The following is a 15,502-nucleotide window of genomic DNA, read 5'->3' as shown; positions in this document are numbered from 1 at the left end:
TTGAGGTAGTAGATAAATGTTTGTAAATATGCCATCTACCTTTTCCTCTCCCTCCCCTCCTCCCCCAGCCCACACTACCTTTGGATGTCATTTCAGTTACAAGACAAAGTGGGCCAAAAGCAGAAGATGCCTGATGGTTTCCACTGGGCTTTGGTCCCACATCCCACCACCTCAGCCCTCAGACTGTTGAAACGTTTCCCAGCATCTCTTCCACTCCTCCTTTTCCTCACTAGGAAAGAAAGATTTTGTTACATTTAAAGAGATACTAAGAACAAGTATAATGAATTACCTAAACAGATTTTCCCCAAAATGTTGTCTGTTTGCTTGGGCCCTCCACTTGAAGTTAGATCAAAGAACAGGCTGAAACTCATTTTAGTTGGAGAAGATAGTGAAATAGCGCGGTGCACAGATTTGGATTCCTCTGGGGTTCTGTGTAAGGAGTCTGTGAACCAGCTGTTCTGCATAAGTGGAAACTAAAAATAATAGAAACTTAACATACTTTTGCTAACATTTAATTTGCAGTATATTATAAGGATCACTTTCTTTAATTGGAAGCGTAACAAAAGAGTTCATAATAATTTGCTGCTGCCAAATAATATCCGGATTGCCGTTCAAGTAAGTGCAACTCTGGAAGATGAATGGATGGCTTTAGAGCATTCTTTTGATTCTTCATGTATTCATTTTCATAAATCCTTGGTTACTGATGATTGCAAATATTCACTGCCATTCTATTGAATTGTGTTATTTTGTTTTTATACAGAAGAATGAATTAGCTACAAAGCAAAGGATAATTCACACAGCTCAAACTATTTAAAAGGATATAAATGGTTTTATTAATCTCCAAAGACAAAACAGTGGAAAATAAGGTTCAATTCTTCCACACACAGTGGAGTACTGTGAAGTTACAGTGCCTAACAGGATGATATTTTGCAATGTATGATATTTCAATCCTATATTTTCAATTTTCATCTGTGGTTATATCTTATTATCTGAGAAATAACTTGTTAATTTCTATAAGAAATACTCTATAATTCCATATTCATGGTAATGTCATCCCTTCCCTGCAGGATATGCTGTAACAGGAAGCATCTTTCCCAGTGCTGACTGGTTTTTTTTTTAAGAATCTCTGGTTTGTGACAAAATATGTCCACTTGTTCTTGAGTTCTTAGCAGATATGTTTTCTTTAAGTTTCAAAATATCATCTTCTCTCTGGTTTCAGGGAAGGTAAAGAGAATTATCATTTTCAAGTAAATAAATATTTGTGGTGTGCATTTCTTTTACAAAACTACACATTTTTTTCTGTAGTATGGAAAGATGGAAGTAAATATGATTAATGAGAATATCTCAGTTATTTAGAAGTATTTTGATGTACTCACTGCCTGTTTTTTGAAATGCAAATGTTCATTAAACGGACTGGAAAACAAATATATTTTCCTACAATTTTGGAGATTGAATCTATTAAAATTTTGATTAATGTAAAGACTTTCTATCAGATTCTGATATCAATCCCATTAATAACTACAAGTGTAATTAAAATTGGGATCTGGTTTTCCCTCTTTTCTTAAAGTTGTCCTATTTGACTGAAGTTGTTAGCTAAACCTCAGTTTCCACAAGGAAGATAAATAAGTACTAACAGTTGAATATCTGAGACAGTTCTGTTTATTGACAGGAAATTGATACTCGCTTCTCCAGTACTCTCAACCTCTTTCTTTTGTTGGCAGTTTGCTCTTCCCCCCATGTCTCCATTTCACACATCCTGTCAGCTGGTCAAGAACAGCTATGGTTGATTCAAAGGAATGCATTCACTTATAGGATGTGGTGGATTGACCCTCGCGAGCAGATCAAACACCTACCCTCCCTTTCACTCACTCCCCTCTTCCTCTAGATAGGGAGAAAAATAGAAGCAAGATGAAAAGACTCATGGATCAAGGTAATGACAGTTTCATAATAAAAGCAAAAGTTGTGCTTGCAAGCAAAACAAAAAGAGGAATTCATTCACTACAGCCCATCAGTGGGCAGATGTCCAGCCACTTCCTGGAAAGTGGGGCCTCCAAATGCATAGCAGTTGCTTGGCAAGATAAACGCCATAAATGTGAATGTCCCTGCTTCCTCCTCCTTTCCCTCAGTTTTTTTATTGCTGAGTGTGACATCATATGATATTGAATATCCTTTTTATCAGTTTGCGTCAGCTGTCTTGACTATGTCCACTTCCAACCTCTTGGTCACCTCCACTGACTTTGGGAGCCAGTGGGTGGGAGGTAAGAGGAAGGTCTTGATACTGCGCAAGCACTGTTCAGCAATAGCAAAAATACCAGTGTGTTATCAACACTGTTTTAGCTACAAATGCAAAGCACAGCATACGGGCTAACATGAAGAAATTTAGCTTCTTAACTTCATCACAGCCAGACCAAGTACACAGGAATACAATAAGCAATGTGTCTTGAAAGCATATTGATAAACAGATTTATAAGAAAGTATGTTGCCAGCTGGAGGTTGTCTCATGAAATAGATAAGAGGTTAAGTTACAATTGACTTTTTCTAACTAGAGACACTGATGTGGATCTTTATCTTGTGTCCAGTTCCTAGTTTTCATAATATTCTTAAAAATTTCAAATCTTTGAACCCTTTGCCCCTTGGCTGAAATTAGTGAATGGGCAGAAAAGTTATTAGATAGGGAAAGATAAGAATAAAATGAAGTATGCAGCCCAGTCAGAAAAGTCGTGCTTTCTAGGATTCCAGGCAGCCCTCCTTCCTCTTCTAACTTTTTCAGTGTTGTACTACGCAACCAATTAAAAGGACCGTGGAAAAAGAAGTAAATGGATATGTGATTAAGTTTATTGATAGTACGAAATTAAAAGGAAGACCAGTGCACAGCACAAAAGAGTGCTATAGATATTCCCAGTTCTCTGCTTTTCTCCTTTTGCTAGAACACCAGAGACTTGCCCAATATTGTCCACCCCCATAATGTCTTATATCATGCTGTGCAAGCTAATACTAAATTTCTTTCTACTCTTCTGAAATGAAGAGCAAGTTAAATGTTCCATCACTTACTTAGGAATGAAGCAAAATAGGCGCGGAGAGGACCTCCTGGGTTGTTCGATCCTGTCTTCTGAAATTTTAGGCACAAAATAATAAAGGAAGAAGCTTTTTGCTCAAACTGTCTAAGAGGTGGCTATGTGGATAAATTAAATCATATAAAACACTGTCTGGAGGTCTCTGTTTCTATCCACTGATTATGAGACAGTCAAGAATGAGTTGCTCAGAGGTAAAGGTATGTAAAATTAGGTAAAATGAATATACCTTAGATGCTGAGTGTGGAAGGGCCCACAAAACAACTACACTGCACAGCAAAACCCCAAAAAAGCCTCAATACCTTAAATAAATGTAAAACATACAGTAGAAGACCATGAAACCCTACACCTCCAGTGAGCTACAGAAAGAGGAAAGATCAAGGCTGATCTAGGTCCATTCAGGTATTTATGAAATAAAATTCATCATGGTTTTATGTAAAGATCTTACCCAACACTCAAGAAAGAACAAAGGAATCCTTACTAGTTTTTGACTATCCAATCTTGGAAAAAATTACATTCTGACTCCAGGCTGGATAATCAGTTTAATCCAGAGTGTAAACAGGCAACTGATTTGGGCAGTGAACTCTACGTAATGCAATAAAATACACATGGCTTGCAAAAAACCTCCAAAACAACAAGAAAAAACCCCAACCACATTCCACTATCTTTTCAAACTGCACAGAAGCAGTAAAACATAATTTCACAAAGTATTCTTGTCTCTGGGAATTTGTTTGCAAATGCCTCTATATGCTTAGCAAACTGCACATTAAAGTAATTTTGGTTCCTTGCCTCACAAAGATATTCAGATGGTTATCTCAGTAGTTCACTTTCCAGATGATCTGAAACTTTATGTAATATCCAGCCTAAACTTATTCATAGACATTTATCATGTGTTAATATTGTTCTTAAAATTAAAGGATTTTTCTTGCCTTGATATATCCCCTCTCAATGTAGTTATAAAAAGTCATTATATCCCCTCTTAAACTTCCCCAGCTAGGCTAGACAAACAGAGCTCTCCTTAATCTTTTCTTTGTAAAGTAAATATTCAATTTCTTTAATCATATCTCTTCTCTGAATCTGATCCAATTTAAATTAATCATTCCTGAGAGAAGTGATTAGAGATGTACACAATACTCCAGATGAGGCCTTGCTGATGCCTTGTGTAGTGGTATTTACATTCTCCTCTCTCTTAGAAAAGTGCGTCACTCAATGCATTCTACAATAGCAGTAGCCTTGTTTCATAGCTACATCACTCTGGTAGTTCATACTGAACTCCAGCAAATATACCCAGATATTTTTACCCATTTCATCACATCAGATTGACAAAGTCTCTTTTATAGCAAATTTTTATTATTAATTCTTGAAAATATGCCTCTGAACTTTGTGGTATTAAATTGCATTCCATTTGTGTGATTTCTCTCGCTAGGATGATCAAATCCTTTTGATACAGTTTCAGCACCTTGTTGCTTAGACATTTCTCAAGCATACATATAGTTTTCATCTCAATGTCATAAACAAATATAGTATATATGATCAGTCCCAAGGCTGATGCTTGAGATGTATCTGTACTGATTTTTCTCCAGCCTGTCTAGCTGTTTGAGTATAGCTGGGGATAGTCTCCCTCCTAACAAGCTTCTTTCACACCTTGTTTTAATCACCGTCATCACCATGTTCGATGCTAATTTTCCTTCGAGAAATCTTATCAAATGTCTAGCTTAAATCTGAATAGAGTAGCTTTATTTTATTTAGCCTCTCTAGGAAGTCAGTTATCTAAAAAGATATTAAGTTAGTCTGACACAATCTGTACGAGATAAAACCACGTTGTAATGTAAGTTCCATTTACCTCTATGCCCTTAATTAGTTCTTGTTCAAGATCTGCTCTAATGCTTTGCATAGCATTATAATCAAACTAGCTGCTTGGATCATGTTCTTTCCCCACTGCTTTTTATCTTGATACTACATTTGTTCTTCAAATTTACTACTAGCAGATTTATGGATTAATTTTAAATGACTTCTACTAGATTTGCAATACCATGCGCTAATTCATTCCGTTGCCTTGAATAGATATTATCAAGCTCTTTAATTCTTTCACATTTAGAAATAACAATTTTGCTTCTAAGTTCCATACTGTAGTTTGTATCATGGTCTTCTCATTTGCAGCAGATAATGTATATTACCTTCACAGTGACCCTCAAATTAAAAAAAAAACCACCAACAACAGACAGGAAAACCCACCAAAAAACCCAACAAGAATAAGATTAATTAAAAATTTTGGCCATTTCTAGATCTTCTTTGCAGCCTTCTAATTCCAAGTATACAGAAGTCTCCCTCTTTTCTAGTTTCTCCTCTTTATTTATGTAAATAATAATGTATAAATATTAGTGTGTAAAAAACATTGTTATGTTTTAGTTTCTAATGCTAGGGTAAGACCTTCAAAGTATTTAGTCTTTACCTCTTTAACTTCTGAAACATTGTCTTTCTCCTAATGAATCTTTTTACCCCATTCTTTTTGTCTCTATTCATCTTAATGGATCCCTTTTACCCTTTCTTTTTGTCTCTGTTCTCATTAAAACCTTTTTCACATGATTATTCATATTGAAAACCCTTTCATGCAAGTATTTAGTTTTCTCTTTGAATATATTCTCTAACTATATTGACACATTTTACTTAAAAGTAAAGTAAGAGTTCCTCCAGCTCTTCTCTCAATTCAAATCTTTAACTTTCCCAAACCAATCAGCCTAATTCATTTATTTGCCCAGCGTCCCAAAGTTGGCCTTTCTAAAATCCCCAGGATTATTTATGGACTTATTTTTGCCTATCTTGCAGTTTAACATCAGCTGAATCAGTTCATGATTGCTGAATCATATTTAACTTACTGCAAGGCTGCTGTTCTTATGAACAGCTTCATAATGATGGTATGATTGTCCAATTATAGCTTAATATTACATTGTTAACTAAATTCCTCACTTTCTTCTTAGTTGTATCATTTGTACAACTGTACAATTTGTTTCTGTCCTTCTATCACAGCTGAAATGAAGAGATGGATCTCTTGAATTTTGGTAGCATTGATCCATTTATCTTCCATGCTACTTTATTTTTAGCTTGCTCTATAACAGAGCAGTTCTGAATTGTTCCAACGAGCTGAGATCTCAGAGGATAACCCGTTCCAAGATGATCTCCCAAAGGGACTGTATCTCATTTGACTTCTACACTACACAGAGCTTTAACACAGCCCATTCTCAAACAATGCATACATTTTCCACCCTCAGACACATTTCCACCCTCAGTTAACATGCACGATGTATGTTAACTTATATTCTCAGTTCAGTTTCATTATAGAAAAACAACATTCCCATGGGTAGCCAGTTCCCTAGAGCGAGCTTGCCTTAAATGAGCAAGACAGTCTGGGGTTAATATAGATGCACTTTAGGATTCATTCCTTTACATTTTTTCTTTAAAAGAAATTGTTAAAACAAAAAAAAGCTAATTTTTGGTGAAAATAAGAGTGTCAGAATAGTCTTTTATTTTTCTTACAACCTAGATATAAAACTCCTACAAGATATTTAATGTATAAATAAAAAAGAACATTTTTATCCTACCTTTTGATAGATTAAGAGAGTATTAAAATTAAAAATGACTGCTGTCATTGAAGACCTCAAGCAAGAAATTATTCAAAATATATAAAAAGAAATGAGATTTTCTTCAGCAGATGCAGTCACAAAAATTAGGTGGGAACTACAGAATCATGGAATCATAGGATAATTCAGGTTGGAAGAAACCTTTGGCAGTCTGTGATCCAGCCTCTTGCTCAAAGCAGGTTGCTTAGGGATTTATCCAGGAGGGTCTTGAAAACTTCCAAGGTGTACGCTCGGCAACCTCCTCCACTGCTGGGCTGTTGTCTTGGTGAATAAGTTATTCCTTATATTTGATTTTAACCTCTTTTATTTCAACACGTGGCTACTGTCCTTCATCCTCCCACCATGTACCTCTGTGGAGAGCCTGGCTCTGCCTCTTCAGTAACCTCCCCATAGGCACGGACAGGCTGCTGTTAGGTGCCCCTAAAGCCATCTCTTCTCAGGCTGAACAAGCTGAGCTCCCTCCACTTTCCCTCACAGGAGAGCCACCACCACCCTGGTGGCATTCTCTGAACTCACTCCAGTTTATCCCAATCCCCATCCTTCCACTAATGGAAGTCCAAAACTGGATGCAGTATTCCAGGTATGTTCTAACAAGTGGAACCATACAATGTGATTCATGAATACAACTTCACTAAGCGTTAACCTCTTGTATTAACACCACCTCCACAAGGAAGAGAAGATGGGTTATAGTTGTGGGTGACTCCCTTCTGAGGGGAACCGAGGGTCCGATATGCCGGACGGACCCTCCTCTTAGGGAAGTCTGCTGCCTCCCTGGGGCCCACGTGAAGGATATCACGAGGATACTCCCTAGTCTGGTACAGCCCTTGGACTATTACCCCCTACTGCTCTTCCATGTGGGGGGCGATGAAGCTGCAACACGAAGTCCTAGGGCAATCAAAAGGCTTCAGGGCCTTGGGATGGCCAGTAAGGGACTCTGGAGCACAGGTTATTTTCTCTTCTCTCCTTCCAGTTGTGGGCAGTGACACTAGAAGGAACAGAGACACCCAATCTATCAACTCATGGCTCCGTGGCTGGTGTCATCGACACGGATTTGGGTTTTTTTGACAACGGGATGGCCTACACAGCACCAGGTTTGCTGGCGTCTGATAGGATTCATCTTTCTCAAAGGGGAAAGAGAATCTTTGCTCAGGAACTTGCAGGGCTCATCAACAGAGCTTTAAACTAGGCTCGAAGGGGGAGGGGGATAATATCAGGCTTGCCCGAGGGAAGCTGAAGGACGACATGCCACGGTTAGAGGGAGCGGGTGCCAGTGAGGGCACTCAGCCTGTGTCTCTGAGATGTGCGGGGTACGCTGGGGCACAGCCGAAGTCGAACAGAGTTGAGCTAGGGGATACTGAGGCAATAGGAGCCAAGAGGGAAATGCCAGTGAAACACCTCAAAGCACACAAGGGGTGTTATTCTGTGAAGGAGACACGGACGACAGCCCAGCTGAAGTGCCTCTACACCAATGCACACAGCATGGACAACAAGCAGAAGGAGTTGGAAGCCACTGTACATCAGGAAAACTATGATATGGTTGCCATCACAGAAACATGGTGGGATGACTCGCACAACTGGAGTGCGGCGATGGATGGCTATAAACTCTTCAGGAGGGATAGGTGAGGCAGGAGAGGTGGTGGGGTAGCCCTATACATTAGGGATTGTCTGGATAGTTTAGAGCTCGATGATGGTGACGACAGGGTGGAGTGTTTATGGGTAAGAATCAGGGGGAAGGCCAACAAGGCAGATATTGTGGTGGGAGTCTGTTACAGAGCACCCAACCAGGATGAGGAGACTGATCAACTATTCTATAAGCAGCTGGGAGAAGCCTCACAATCGCTAGCCCTTGTTCTTGTGGGGGACTTCAACTTACCACATGTCTGCTGCAAATACAATACAGCAGAGAGGAAACAGTCTAGGAGGTTCCTGGAGTGTGTGGCAGATAACTTCCTGACACAGCTGGTGAGTGAGCCAACTAGGGAAGGTGCCCCACTGGACCTCTTGTTCACGAACAGAGAATGATTTGTGAGCCATGTGATGGTTGGAGGCTGTCTTGGGCAGAGTGATCACAAAATGATAGTTTTTGATACTTAGAGAAGTGGCGAGGGGGTCAGCAAAACTGCCACCTTAGACTTCCGGAGGGCAGACTTCAGCCTGTTTAGGAGGCTGGTCGACGCAGTCACCTGGGAGGCAGCCCTAAAGGGCAAAGGAGTCCAGGAAGGCTGGACATTCTTTAAGGAGGAAGTCCTAAAGGCACAAGAGCAGGCTGTCCCCAGGTGCCGAAAGACGAGCCGGTGGGGAAGAAGACTGGCCTGGCTGAATAGAGAGCTCTGGCTAGAACTCAGGAAAAAGAGGAGAGTCTACGACCTCTGGAAGAAGGGGCAGGCAATTCAGGAGGACTACAAAGGTGTAGTGAGGATGTGCAGGGAGAAAATTAGAAGGGCCAAAGCTGAGCTAGAGCTCAATCTGGCTGCTGCTGTAAAAGACAACAACAAATACTTCTTCAAATACATTAGCAGCAAAAGGAGAGCTAAGGAGAATCTCCAGCCCCTAGAAGACGGGGAAGGAACACAGTGACCAAGGATGAGGAAAAGGCTGAGGTACTTAATGCCTGCTTTGACTCAGTCTTTAATAGCAGGGCCAATTGTTCTCTGGGTACCCAGCCCCCGGAGTCGGAAGATAGGGACGGGGAGCTGAATGGAGCCCCCATAATCCAGGGGGAAATGGTTAGTGACCTGCTGCACCACTTAGACACTCGCAAGTCTATGGGGCCTGATGAGATCCACCTGAGGGTACTGAAGGAACTGGCAGATGTGCTCACCAAGCCCCTTTCCATCATTTACCAGCAGTCCTGGCTAACTGGGGAGGTCCCAGTTGACTGGAGATTAGCAAATGTGACACCCATCTTCCAGAATGGCCGGAAGGAGGAGCCAGGGAACTACAGGCCTGTCAGCCTGACCTCAGTACCAGGGAAGCTGATGGAGCAGATCATCCTGAGTACCATCACATGGCATGTAGAGGATAACCAAGGGATCAAGCCCAGCCAGCATGGGTTCAGGAAAGGCATGTCCTGCTTGACCAACCTGATCTCCTTCTACGACAAGGTGACACGCCTAGTAGATGAGGGAAAGGCTGTGGATGTTGTCTATCTAGACTTCAGTAAAGCCTTTGACACGGTTTCCCAGCATTCTCCTGGAGAAACTGGCTGCTCATGGCTTGGATGGGTGTACTCTTTGCCGGGTAAAGAACTGGCTGGATGGCTGGGCCCAAAGAGTAGTGGTGAATGGAATTTACTCCAGTTGGCGGCCGGTCACAAGTGGTGTTCCCCAGGGCTCTGTGTTGGGGCCAGTTCTGTTTCATATCTTTATCAATGATCTGGACGAAGGGATCGAGTGCACCCTCAGGAAGTTTGCAGATGACACCAAGTTGTGTGGGAGTGTTGATCTGCTTGAGGGTAGGAAGGCTCTACAGAGGGACCTGGACAGGCTGGATCAATGGGCCGAGGTCAGTTGTATGGGGTTCAACAAGGCTAAGTGCAAGGTCCTGTACTTGGGCCACAGCAACCCCATGCAACGCTACAGGCTTGGGGAAGGGTGGCTGGAAAGCTGCCAGGCAGAAAAGGATCTGGGGGTGTTGGTTGACAGCCGGCTGAATATGAGCCAGCAGTGTGCCCAGGTGGCCAAGAAAGCCAATGGCATCCTGGCTTGTATCAAAAATAGTGTGGGCAGCAGGAGTAGGGAAGTGATCGTGCCCCTGTACTCGGCACTGGTGAGGTCACACCTCGAATACTGTGTTCAGTTTTGGGCCCCTCACTACAAGAGAGACATTGAGGTGCTGGAGTGTGTCCAGAGAAGGGCAACAAAGCTGGTGAAGGGTCTAGAGCAGAAGTCTGATGAGGAGCGGCTGAGGGAAGTGGGGTTGTTCAGCCTGGAGAAAAGGAGGCTGAGGGGAGACCTTATTGCTCTCTACAACTACCTGAAAGGAGGTTGTAGCGAGGTGGGGGTCGGTCTCTTCTCCCAGGTAACAAGTTATAGGACAAGAGGAAATAGCCTCAAGTTGCACCAGGGAAGGTTTAGACTGGATATTTGGGAATTTTACTTCACTGAAAGTGTTGTCAAGCATTGGAACAGGCTGCCCGGGGAAGTGGCTGAGTCGCCATCCCTGGAAATATTTAAAAGACGTTTGGATGAGGTGCTTAGGGACATGGTATAGTGGTGGTCTTGGTAGTGTTAGGACTTGGTAGTGGTTGGACTCGATGATCTTAAAGGTCTTTTCCAACCTATACGATTCTGTGATTCTGTGATTCTGTATAATTCTTTGTATTTAAATGAAGTACCCTGTTCCTTCTTGCAGGTATTGTTGAGACTTCATTCAGTAAAAAATGTAAAGTTAACTGATTTTATTTGTAAAGAAGAAATAACTGTATTTTTCATAGCTCTGAATCCAGGTTCTTCCAATTTCAGGGGAAAAAAATCAAAACAACTTTCTAATTTTCTAATTTAATAGAAAATCAAATTCTAAATTGAAAAATCAGACATGGCTAAAAACCGCCACACTGATAACAGTGAAGATGATAGCAAATAGGAAAACAGAAATCTTTCTGAATTATTTCATATGCATATGTACTGATAATTTAAAAATTTTGGCGTGTATTTGACGGAAAAAAAGTTTTACTTGTGTCATGAATAGTTGTTCCAAATTCTTGTATAACAACTTAAGTGAGTTTGTACAAAATCTTGAACAATTTTTTTATCTTTTTGACCTGAGAATGAAAATTTAAGTGAATTTTAATTATTTTGAGCCACAATAATGCAGTGTTTAGGGATTAGATATTATGCATGGGATCAAATCTGACTTAAAATAAAATTCCAGATGTAAAATTAACCTCTTAGAAATTCAAGAAAAGTATGGATTTATCTCCTTTCAATATACACAATACAACTAACTCCAGGCTTACTAGTTTGGAATCCTAAGCAGCAAATTCTGTGTGAATGCAGCTACACTTTACTGGGGTAGTATCTCTATATTGATTTGGCACTTGACTGCAGATCAAGGGTCTTTATTCTGTGCACATTGATTTCTTTAGAAATAGTTAGGACATCTAAAAAATGAACAGTAAAGCTATAGAGCTAGGTTAAATATCTAGGACTGGAGGATTATTACTATTATTTTTTTAATTGTAGAATCTAATCAGTTTGCACAGCCACCTAGGATACATGGGAAAAAAAACAATAGGTGCTGCCTCCTCAGTTGACAAGAATAATCTGTGTATAAGGCAAAATTTTTATCAAATGTAAGGCAAACACTGCAAAAATTTAGAAAAGCATAAAACCCATGAATCAGCAATATAGATATAGGTTTAATAAGTGAAATACCCACTCTAACATTTTTTTAGGGCAGTCCATTCCCTTGATTTCCACAGATCTCAGTGTTGCCATGCTTGAACAAATATCTTTGAACCTTATTATACCTTTCCTTTCCCTTTATGTTCCCAGTTTACATTCCGAAGTCAAGACATTCCCAGAATAACAAATGGATGCCCAGCTCCTTTCTCCCTTTCTCGCTACCACCAGCCTCCATTTACTGTTGAGATTCTTTACACAAGACTATTTTGTTGTAAAGGAAATATGGTTAGCATGGATGCTTTTCCTGGATTAATACGCCTGCTGTTGTTTTTTATGACTATTGCCATCTCTGGTCTCTCCAGTTGCACAGATTTTTGTGTTGCAATGTGCCATGTAAAACCTTCATTACTGTTCATTCAGTTTTTGTGATAATCTGTATCTTCAGTGGAAAACTTCTACAAGTTCCATCAAACAGTTCAAATCTGGAATTTTACTTTGATCATTTCATGTCATACACATGACAAATCCATATTATTTCCAAAATATGAGCATACATTTTTACCCACCATTATTTGCATACAAGCCTGCTACCCAGATGGTTAAGCTGAGGGTTTTCTGAACAGAGCCACTCAGGGACATTAATTATATTTTTGTTGATTCATAGTTACACAATTATTTTATTATCTCAAGCTCTGTATAAACTTGAAACAGAATGATAAAAAAAAAAAAATGCCCTAACTTCAGCAGTTGCCTGTGATACCAGTACCTGCTTATTTTGTTTCTTCTACCAGTTTGTTAGGATGGGAGCAGGGGCCTTCTTACATGAGCCCCAAAACCAGGTTTGCAAGTCCTTGCAAGGTCATTGTAGAACACAAAGGAATTCCGAGTGGTTCTGTGTTTCAGGTAGTAATATACTGGTCTGCTTGGTTTCCTATTTACAGTCACAATTAAAAACCTGTGTAATTTTATTAGACACCTAGCACAAGAATTCATTAAACTATTTAAATACTCAGTAAGGCTTTCATTTTGCAATATCCCTTATTTCATTTTACCTTAGCTGTTAAGAAAGCTTCTCATCTGACAGTCTTTTAGATGGTAATAAAGATGGTAATAACTTCTCTTTTTGTGAAAATGAGAAAATGTTATAGAAGAAAATCTTACAATATAGGTCTGGAAAGGTCACCTAGTTCCTGCCCTGAGGCAGAATCACTTCTACCCAATGGCTAACTGAGAAGGTCAAAAGCTGTTTTTATTACTGTCCTTGTTGAAGTCAGATCTTCCTTCACTCAAGACGGAACAAGACAAATTACACAAAAGGTTGGAGAAAAGAACAGCATGCACAACACGCAGTCTGAGCTGCTCCTTTAAGACCCTCCAAACTCATAGAAACATCAGGCTATTTAAGAGACCGCTTTTTAGCTGCTCTTTCCCTGTGGCTCACAGCAGCGCTGTGATAAAGATAGTCTTGGTTCACTAAACTGGCTTTCTTATCAGAGGCAAAAAAGACAGAGATAGGGAAGAAGAAAACAATAAGGTAGAGAAAGAAAGCACATAACAATGTTTGTAACATTATGTAGCCAATTTTTACACTCTAGATTACGGCCAAGATCTTGCCAAAGCCAGTGAAGACAGCAATGTAGTATGAATAGTGTACCTTTGCTTTTATTCAGAATGTTTGATGCTAAAGATCAAACAATTGAGATGGTTGATTGAGTGGAGATTGAAAGGACTGAGGTTTGCTTCCAGATTTCCCCATGAAGACACTTTTAAGACTTCATAACAGAGCAATAGATGAAAAAGCTCAACTGCTCAGTATTTTATTGAAAATGCATTCTGGGGAAATTTTTAACCTATCACTTTAGGTGCATTGATTTTTGCTCCCCTATTTCTCCGATTTATGATACATGGTTTCAGTTTAGCTCTTTTTTATTTAATCAGATTTTTTTTATTATTCTCATTGACATTAATTCAGTCGTCTTCTCTGACTATTACAATTTCTTTCAATAGGCAAAGTTAGGTTTTTGTTACTCTGACTTTTGTAGTTCTCATCTTTAAATTACTTTTATGAACATTTGCATAGGAATATTCACATCTGTCATAAAAGCAAATAGATTTTATTTTTGTTGTGTTATACTAAGTAAACTGAAACAGGATAGAGAGACTTAGCTTGAGATGTAAAACAGGAAGGATCAGTGACAAATTAATGTAAGAGAAAATGGAGAAATGCTATATGTATTCAGTAAATTGTGTGAAACAGTATATAAAAACTGTCATAATTTTAAAGCTTCATTTAAGGTTACCTTTTTGAAAATGAGCTCTTAACTGCCAAATATTCAGGTGACTGAAGAACCACGCTGTCTTTACATATTTTCATGAATATGTACAGAAGCACTAACGAAATATTTAAAAATATAAATATCACTGACAAATCACAAGAAAAATCATAGTCCCCTTCATTACCTAGTTTTTTTAAATGTGTCATTAATTGCTATTCATAAAACGTTGCTGCAATCTTGAAGTTAGGAAAAAGCAGTAGATGTTGTACCTCACAAATATGTCCAAAGTCTCATTAATTGTATTATTGTGCAGCTTCTACAGATGTTGAGGCCTCCCACCTACTCTTAAAAAAGGGTAATAAAACCATCACAGAGGCCACTAGTAATTACCATCAAACTGTCCTATAACATCTTAAACTGACCACTGATTGGGCTGGGACAGCCCAGCCAATGAGGAGAGAACTGATGGTGGTATTTAGTTGCTGCTTCTATGGGAATGTTTAAAGTCTGTAGTTGAAGCAATATCATGCAGATAGATCATACACAACTAATTAGTGGCCTTGAAAATTCTGTTTATTATTTCAGATACAACAGAACATTTTATTACTAGAATTACTGATTTTGCAATATCTACCAAATGGCGATTCAGATGTTAATATTAAATCCCAGGTCCAGAAAACATTTGATGAAAGTGAGGATTAAAAAGACAAAAACATAAGTTGTTAGGGTTGTTGTCAAGCACTACTTTTGAAACAAGGCTGTCTGTTGGTCTTTAGGGGTCCATTTAGAAAGTAAATGCTGAACAGTCCTTTTAATTTGAATTGTGACTGCTTTACTGTGCCTAAGCAGTAAACAGCTTAGTAGACTTCCAGAGGATCCCACAGCGCTACATACCTGAAGTTAGGTCTCCTTCAATACACGGCGGATTCCCATTTCTCACAATATTCTTTTTTCCATTTGTAGTGGCATTTGTCAAAGCCATTATTTGTTTAGTATGAATAATGTAAACTTGGTTTAGTGCATCCTGGTATTTCTACGTGTACTTATTATTTGTAATGTCTCTCATGTTTCCTTGATATTCAAAAGCAAGATATTGTTTCCTCCACCTGCATTGTTTTCCCCATGAGTAATGAAATAACAAAGACACTGTAACACAAGACAGTTTTAAGAAA

This window comes from Ciconia boyciana, chromosome 3 (genome assembly GCF_034638445.1).
Source record: "Ciconia boyciana chromosome 3, ASM3463844v1, whole genome shotgun sequence".
NCBI lineage: Eukaryota > Metazoa > Chordata > Aves > Ciconiiformes > Ciconiidae > Ciconia > Ciconia boyciana.
This window is presented reverse-complemented; position numbering follows the sequence as displayed.